We start from the raw sequence: 9,890 nt of genomic DNA on the forward strand, positions 1-9,890 counted from the left end.
TAGTAAACATATTCAACTAGTGAACATATTCAACTAGTAAACATATTCAACTAGTAAACATATTGAACTAGTGAACATATTGAACTAGTGAACATATTGAACTAGTGACCATATTGAACTAGTGAACATATTCAACTAGTAAACATATTCAACTAGTGAACATATTCAACTAGTAAACATATTCAACTAGTAAACATATTCAACTAGTGAACATATTCAACTAGTAAACATATTCAACTAGTGAACATATTCAACTAGTAAACATATTCAACTAGTAAACATATTCAACTAGTGAACATATTCAACTAGTAAACATATTCAACTAGTGAACATATTGAACTAGTAAACATATTCAACTAGTAAACATATTCAACTAGTGAACATATTCAACTAGTAAACATATTCAACTAGTGAACATATTGAACTAGTAAACATATTCAACTAGTGAACATATTCAACTAGTGAACATATTCAACTAGTGAACATATTCAACTAGTGAACATATTCAACTAGTAAACATATTGAACTAGTAAACATATTCAACTAGTGAACATATTCAACTAGTAAACATATTCAACTAGTAAACATATTGAACTAGTAAACATATTCAACTAGTGAACATATTCAACTAGTAAACATATTCAACTAATAAACATATTGAACTAGTAAACATATTCAACTAGTAAACATATTCAACTAGTAAACATATTCAACTAGTGAACATATTCAACTAGTAAACATATTCAACTAGTGAACATATTCAACTAGTAAACATATTCAACTAGTAAACATATTGAACTAGTGAACATATTCAACTAGTAAACATATTCAACTAGTAAACATATTGAACTAGTGAACATATTGAACTAGTGAACATATTCAACTAGTGAACATATTCAACTAGTGAACATATTGAACTAGTGAACATATTCAACTAGTGAACATATTCAACTAGTGAACATATTCAACTAGTGAACATATTGAACTAGTGAACATATTCAACTAGTGAACATATTCAACTAGTAAACATATTGAACTAGTGAACATATTCAACTAGTGAACATATTGAACTAGTGAACATATTGAACTAGTGAACATATTGAACTAGTGAACATATTGAACTAGTAAACATATTCAACTAGTGAACATATTCAACTAGTGAACATATTGAACTAGTAAACATATTCAACTAGTGAACATATTGAACTAGTGAACATATTCAACTAGTGAACATATTCAACTAGTGAACATATTCAACTAGTGAACATATTGAACTAGTGAACATATTCAACTAGTAAACATATTCAACTAGTGAACATATTCAACTAGTGAACATATTCAACTAGTGAACATATTGAACTAGTGAACATATTCAACTAGTAAACATATTCAACTAGTGAACATATTCAACTAGTAAACATATTCAACTAGTGAACATATTCAACTAGTGAACATATTGAACTAGTAAACATATTCAACTAGTGAACATATTGAACTAGTGAACATATTCAACTAGTGAACATATTCAACTAGTGAACATATTCAACTAGTGAACATATTGAACTAGTGAACATATTCAACTAGTAAACATATTGATTTAGTAAACATATTGAACTAGTAAACATATTCAACTAGTGAACATATTGAACTAGTGAACATATTGAACTAGTGAACATATTCAACTAGTAAACATATTCAACTAGTGAACATATTCAACTAGTGAACATATTGATTTAGTAAACATATTGAACTAGTAAACATATTCAACTAGTGAACATATTGAACTAGTGAACATATTGAACTAGTGAACATATTCAACTAGTAAACATATTCAACTAGTGAACATATTCAACTAGTAAACATATTCAACTAGTAAACATATTCAACTAGTAAGCATATTCAACTAATAAACATCAACTAGTAAAGACTTGATGCTGTGTTTTAAGCGTCAAATTGGCGCTTAAAAACACAGCGTCAAACCATACTTTATGACAGGAAATTTTACCACTCTTGTCTATTTTTCATTGTCTGTTTAAAAATAAGAAATTAACTAAATGTTTTTCTATGACAATCTTTCATTTTTTTCTGACATCTTTCCAGGAGTGTGGAAGTTATTATGATGATTTAGTATGGTTCACAATATTTTTAGACAACTTTTATCATTAAAAATACAAAGCTTTTGCAATTAATTTTGTTCAATGACGGTAAACAATTTTTTCAGAGAGAATGACGATTGTTTGTCTACAAATATGGCGGCGTTTCCACGAACGAGCGCATGTGCAAACAAATTGATGACGTGAAAGAAAATACATTATCAAGAAATATACATTTATGTAAATCTCAGTGTTGGTCGTTTGGTCTGTCTTTCATCTGTTCACTTTAACCAATAATATTTTAGGATCGAAAAATCTGGGTTGCTCTGGACTGTAACTCCAAACTTCTCGGCCTACAGTCGGGCGTGCTAAACCACTAGACTACGCTTCCAACTGGCCATAGCAAGAATAATTGTGAGCATACTTATGCACATTCCAATGTTTAATGCATAATTCAAAACCTGCAAAATTGTTTTTTACCAGCTGATCATCAAAAGTTATCAGAAGAAAATTCTCTACAAATTGGTAGTAGTAAAGACTATAAGACATTTTGATGGAAACAGTTTGTTTCACTCTATATTTGAACAAACTCTTTTTGAAGATGCAGCTTTCTAGTTTTTAACGATTAATTAGTTGTACATATGGGTAGCAATTGAGAAATTTGCTGAAACAAAGGCACTAATCAACTAAAATTATTTGACCTACTTATCGTAGACTGACAGAATCGTAGTTGGGTGCTCATATGTTGCTGATACTCATATGGTGCTGATACTCATATGGCGCTGATACTCATATGGTGTTGATACTCATATGGCACTGATACTCATATGGCGCTGATACTCATATGGCGCTGATACTCATATGGTGCTGATACTCATATGTTTACACAGCATTTAGAGAAAACTAATGAGACAAATTTGAATCAACTCGTTTGTGATATTTGATACATTTATGATAATGTATCTGTAGCTAAATTTAAAGTTTTATTTGAACAATATTGAGCAAATAAAATAAAATATATGCCAATAATGCCGTGTAGTACTTGAGCTTGATCACAATAGCCGAGAATACGAAAAGAGAGATTGACAAGCTCGCGACTATGTACACTATTTTGGTCAAGTTTAGTCACATTTTCTTTCGTAGCGTTTTAACAGTGATCAAGTTTCATTGGTTTAATATTGAAATATCCTGGCAGTCAGACTACCTCAAACATAAAAAAACGATTGCAAATGATAAAAAAATACCCATGCTTTTTGATAAAATCAACTAACATTTTGTGTAAGTTCATTTTTAAAGATTGAGGAGCAATATTTTTCTTAACACCGGCTTAAGTTCAAATAATGGCTCGTATTAAATTATTTAACTTACTTAAACTTATTTGGTGAAGAAACTTAACCAACTGCAAATTAAAATTGAATTACATTTGATCATTAAATTAAAAATTTAATTATAAAAATTACATTGAAAGTTTTATTTTTACAATTTTTTTTTATTATTCCTTCAATGCCGGGCATTTAGTTAGTGTATTAATATACATATATATATATATATATATATATATATATATATATAAAAATGGTTTCCTCACCCCAGATACCCCGTATGGGTGGTAAATTCTGCTCTAACTCGGGTCTCCTACCAGAGACCTGGGAGTTTGAGCACTCGCCTCAAGATCTTAGCTGTTCCCAATAGCGCACTTTTCTGCAACTCACCTGAGTTGATTGTTGTTGGTATTTGGGCAAGCCACATTTTATGCGCTGGTGTTATTGCGCCCAGTGCCCCAATGACTACTGGGATTACAGTTGTTCTTACATTCCAGCATTTTTCAATTTCTTCTCCAAGAGGGAGATATTTCTCTACCTTTTTTTTTCTTTGCTGGCTATATTGTAGTCATTGGGTAGTGCTATATTTATTATAGTAGCCCTCTTGTTCTCCTTGTCTACCACCACTATATCTGGTTGGTTTGCTAGGACATGCTTGTCAGTTTGGATGTAGAAGTCCCAGAGGATCTTAGCGCGGTCATTTTCATTCACCTTACCAGGAGCTTCCCACCAGTGTTGTGGTTTATTAAGGCCATACTCATCACATAGACTTCTATACACAATACCTGCGACATGATTATGCCGCTCAGTGTATGCGGTCCCTGCCAGCTGCTTGCATCCACTGATGATGTGTTGGATGGTCTCAGGTGCATCTTTGCACAGTCTGCATCTAGGAACGTCTCTAGTGTGATAGATTTTTGTTTGGAGTTGCCTTGTTGGGAGCACTTGCTCCTGGGCTGCCATGATCAGCGACTCTGTATTGGCCGTTAGGTTTCCTTTGTTCAGCCACATATATGTCTGGTGAAGATCACCAACCTTAGATATTTGTTGGTGGTAAGCACCATGAAGAGGTTCCGTGTGCCAGTCAATTTCCTCATCATCATGGCGTAGGTCTGTTGTAAGAGCAGCCGACTGAAATTCAGCTAGCAACTTATCTGAGATGGCCATGGAGGCTGCATATGCTTTGATGCTTTGCTCCTCCTCTTTCACTGTCTGCTGTACACTTTTGAGTCCCCTACCGCCATCTTTGCTATCAAGATACAATCTAGTAGTATCAGATTTTGGGTGGAGTGCTCCATGCATGGTCAGCAGTTTACGAGTTGCTATATCTGTTTCTTTGATGGCTTCCTCAGTCCACTTTATTATGCCTGCTGGATATCTTATTACTGGCAGTGCGTAGGTATTTATTGCCATGATTTGGTTCTTGGCATTGAGCTGTTTCCGTAAGACCTGCCGAAGGCATTTCTTGTATTCGGTAATGGCTTTGTGACGTACCTCGGCTTCGCGGTTGATGTTGCTTTGCATAATCCCCAAGTACTTGTAACCTTCTTCTATATCTTTGAAGGTACCATTTGACATTCTTAGGCCATCTGTGAACATAGAATGGCCTTTCTTAAGAATTAGCCTTCCACATTTCTCAATACCGAAGGTCATTCCAATGTCCTTGCTGTATACCTGAGTGAGGTGTATTAGCGAATCAATGTCCCTATCTTTGTAAGCGTATAGCTTGATGTCATCTATGTAGAAGAGGTGGTTTATCTTGGTGCCACTCTTAAACTGGTACCCATATTGAGTCTCCTCCAGCATATTGCTTATATGTGCATATATATATACATATATATATATATATATATATATATATATATATATATATATATATATATATATATATATATATATACAATAATACACCTCACTCAGGTATACAGCAAGGACATCGGAATGACCTTCGGTATTGAGAAATGTGGAAGGCTAATTCTTAAGAAAGGCCACTCTATGCTCACAGATGGCCTAAGAATGCCAAATGGTACCATCAAAGATATAGAAGAAGGGTACAAGTACTTGGGGATTATGCAAAGCAACATCAACCACGAAGCCGAGGTACGTCACAAAGCCATTACCGAATACAAGAAACGCCTTCGGCAGGTCTTAAGGAGCCAGCTCAATGCCAAGAACCAAATCACAGCAATAAATACCTACGCACTGCCAGTAATAAGATATCCATCAGGCATAATAAAGTGGACTGAGGAAGCCATCAAAGAAACAGATATAGCAACTCGTAAACTGCTGACCATGCATGGAGCACTCCACCCAAAATCTGATACTACTAGATTGTATCTTGATAGCAAAGATGGCGGTAGGGGACTCAAAAGTGTACAGCAGACAGTGAAAGAGGAGGAGCAAAGCATCAAAGCATATGCAGCCTCCATGGCCATTTCAGATAAGTTGCTAGCTGAATTTCAATCGGCTGCTCTTACAACGGACCTACGCCCTGATGATGAGGAAATTGATTGGCACACGGAACCTCTTCATGGTGCTTACCACCAACAAATATCTAAGGTTGGCGATCTTCACCAGACATATATGTGGCTGAACAAAGGAAACCTAACGGCCAATACAGAGTCGCTAATCATGGCAGCCCAGGAGCAAGTGCTCTCAACAAGGCAACTCCTAACGAAAATCTATCACACTAGAGACGATCCTAGATGCAGACTGTGCAAAGATGCACCTGAGACCATCCAATACATCATCAGTGGATGCAAGCAGCTAGCAGGGAACGCATACACTGAGCGGCATAATCATGTCGCAGGTATTGTGTATAGAAGTCTATGTGATGAGTATGGCCTTAATAAACCACAACACTGGTGGGAAGCTCCTGGTAAGGTGAATGAAAATGACCGCGCTAAGATCCTCTGGGACTTCTACATCCAAACTGACAAGCATTTCCTAGCAAACCAACCAGATATAGTGGTGGTAGACAAGGAGAACGAGAGGGCTACTATAATAGATATAACAGTACCCAATGACTACAATAAAGCCAGCAAAGAAAAAGAAAAGGTAGAGAAATATCTCCCTCTTGGAGAAGAAATTGAAAAATGCTGGAATGTAAGAACAACTGTAATCCCAGTAGTCATTGGGGCACTGGGCGCAATAACACCAGCGCATAAAATGTGGCTTGCCCAAATACCAACAACAATCAACTCAGGTGAGTTGCAGAAAAGTGCGCTATTGGGAACAGCTAAGATCTTGAGGCGAGTGCTCAAACTCTCAGGTCTCTGGTAGGAGACCCGAGTTAGAGCAGAATTTACCACCCATATGGGGTATCCGGGGTGAGGAAACAATTTATATATATATATATATATATATATATAAAACTATTTGTACTAAAAAAACTACAAGTTTAATTAAAACATTTTATTACTTAAAGTTTCGTGCGGTAGGCTTGCTCTCTTCAAATAAAATGTCAAAAAAAATATTCTACTAGCAGTAAAGCTGTATAAGCGCTAAAAGCTAGGGTCTTAAGTGACACTGTTTCTTAGCAGAAATTTATTGGCATGACGGCAACTGGATAAAGTATTGTTGCGCTTATCCAAGGTGGCTAATTGAGGCTTGCATATTATATAATACTTCTCCCATATACAGAGCTCGCATCTCTTAGTAATAGGGCTATAAGGTCTAGCAGTTTTTAAGATTGACCATTTGATGTTGTAGTCTAATCCGCTATCCTTTAGTTGCCATATATATTTGCTTAGCTCAGTGGCATTCCTTTTTGATGTATGGTTAAATGAAGCCTTATGGTTGGTGTATCTAGTTTTGAAAGTATTTTGAGTCAAGCCGACATATGTCTCCTTTGTTCCGTTGTTGGTGGTGACTGATGCTTGGTAAACAGCGTTCTCTGTTAGGCACTTGCCATCCATAGGGCAGCTGGCTCTATTTCCCTAGCTTTTAGCGTTTATACAGCTTTACTGCTAGTAGAATATTTTTTTTGACATTTTGTCTGAAGAGTGCAAGCCTACCGCACAAAACTTTAAGTAATAAAATGTTTTAATTAAACTTGTAGTTTTTTTAGTACAAATAGTTTTATATATATATATATATATATATTTATATATATTATATATATATGTACGTCACAAAGCCATTACTAAATACAAGAAACGCCTTCGGCAGGTCCTACGGAGCCAGCTCAATGCCAAGAACCAAGTCATGGCAATAAATACCTACGCACTGCCAGTAATAAGATATCCAGCAGGCATAATAAAGTGGACTGAGGAAGCCATCAAGAAAACAGATATAACAACTTGTAAACTGCTGACCATGCATGGAGCACTCCACCCAAAATCTGATACTGTTAGATTGTATCTTGATAGGAAAGATGGCGGTAGGGGACTCAAAAGTGTACAGCAGACAGTGAAGAAGGATTAACAAAGCATCAAAGCCTATGCAGCCTCCATGGCCACTTCAGATAAGTTGCTAGCTGAATTCCAATCGGCTGCTCTGAAAATGGAGCTTCACAGTGATGATGAGGAAACTGACTGGCACATGAAACCTCTTCATGGCGCCTACCGCCGACAAATATCTAAGGTTGGCAATCTTCATCAGACATATATGTGGCTGAACAAAGGAAACCTAACGGCCAATACAGAGTCGCTAATCATGGCAGCCCAGGAGCAAGTGCTCCCAACAATGCAACTCCAAACAAAAATCTATCACACTAGAGACTATCCTAAATGCAGACTGTGCAAAGATGCACCTGAGACTATTCAACACCTCATCAGTGGATGCAAGCAGCTAGCAGGAAGCACATACACCGAGCGGGATAATCATGTCGCAGGTGTTGTGTAAAGAAATTTATGTGATGAGTATGGCCTTAATAAACCACAACACTGGTGGGAAGCTCCTGGTAAGGTGAATGAAAATGACCGCGCTAAGATTCTCTGGAACTTATACATTCGGACTGACAAGCATGCCCTAGCAAACCAACCAGATACAGTGGTGGTGGACAAGGAGATCAAAAGGGCTACTATAATAGATATAGCAGTACCCAATGACTACAATATAACCAGCGAAGAAAAAGAGAAGGTAGAGAAATATCTCCCTCTTGGAGAAGAGATTGAAAAATGCTGGGATGTAAGAACAACAGTAATCCCAGTAGTCATTGGGTCACTGGGCGCAATAACACCGGCGCATAAAATGTGGCTTGCCCAAATACCGACAGCAATCAACTCAGGGGAGTTGCAGAAAAATGTGCTATGGGGAACAGCTAAGATCTTGAGGCGAATGGTCAAACTCCCAGGTCTCTGGTAGGAGACCCGAGTTAGAGCAGAAATTACCACCCATATGGGTTAACCGGGGTGAGGAAACAATTTTTTTTAAATTTTTTATATGTATATATATATATAGTCAAATTGTAGTGAATAGGAGGCCACTTTGGAAAATATATCCACGATATAGGGCTTTTGGATAATAGGAGGCTTCTGATAGGAGGCTTCGCTAAAAACGTGCTAAAACAACTCTACTCGTCATGCTGATCGCATACGTATCTATTTTGCATTTTGCAAAAATTTTGCCGGAGAATGCAACATTTTGGAAAATTTTGCAGGTTGGGAGGCTCTGTAGTATGAATTGGAGGGCCTCCCATTAGCGCATAAATTGAATTTTTTTATACAAAATTTGGAGTTGTTTTCTCTTTTGCACAAGCAATTATCTTCTCTTTAATTTCATGGACTCCTATTAGGTTTTTTATGTCTAGCATTAGATAGTCTTAGTGTCAAGGTCTACATTACTTCTTTTTATATGAATTTAGCTAAATTCCATATGATATTTAATTTTAAGGATTTTAGTTGCAATGAACCTTGATTATTAGATAAAATGTTTTAATAATAGGTTGCAAAAGCCAACTAATTCGGTTTTCAGGACTTTGGTCAACTAATGCCAAAAAAAAGACTTATTGGCAAATATTTTTGTGCTTTGATCAAATGTTTGTCATATTGTTTATCCACATGAAAATTTTGTTTCACCCTTTATAGCTTGTTCGTGTTAAGCAACACAAGAACTAGCATTTTGTTAGTTTTAAACAAGTTGCAATAATGATCGGATTGGTATCGAGATCATCATAGTTTTCACATAGAAACAAATACACTTTGTGATCATATATTAAAGCATCGCATATATTCAAGCATGCTGCAAATATGCCTGTTACATTCACAGAGCTAAAATGTTCAAAACATAAATTTCAAACATGAACTGTGACCACTTTCGTTACTAAAACATGTTCATCAAATCCAATCATTGCTACTAGCAAACAAAACTGGAAAAGATAGCATGTGGTGGCCTTTGAATTATAAAAAGATTTACGATAGGAGCCTTCGATGAAACCAAGGAGTAACTTTGAACACACTGTGAAGATTACATAGATATTCATCTCGCATTTATCAACATTGGTCAACACTTTCATTTCAAAATATCATTCTTA

Source organism: Watersipora subatra, chromosome 6, assembly GCF_963576615.1.
Source record: "Watersipora subatra chromosome 6, tzWatSuba1.1, whole genome shotgun sequence".
In the NCBI taxonomy this organism is placed as follows: domain Eukaryota; kingdom Metazoa; phylum Bryozoa; class Gymnolaemata; order Cheilostomatida; family Watersiporidae; genus Watersipora; species Watersipora subatra.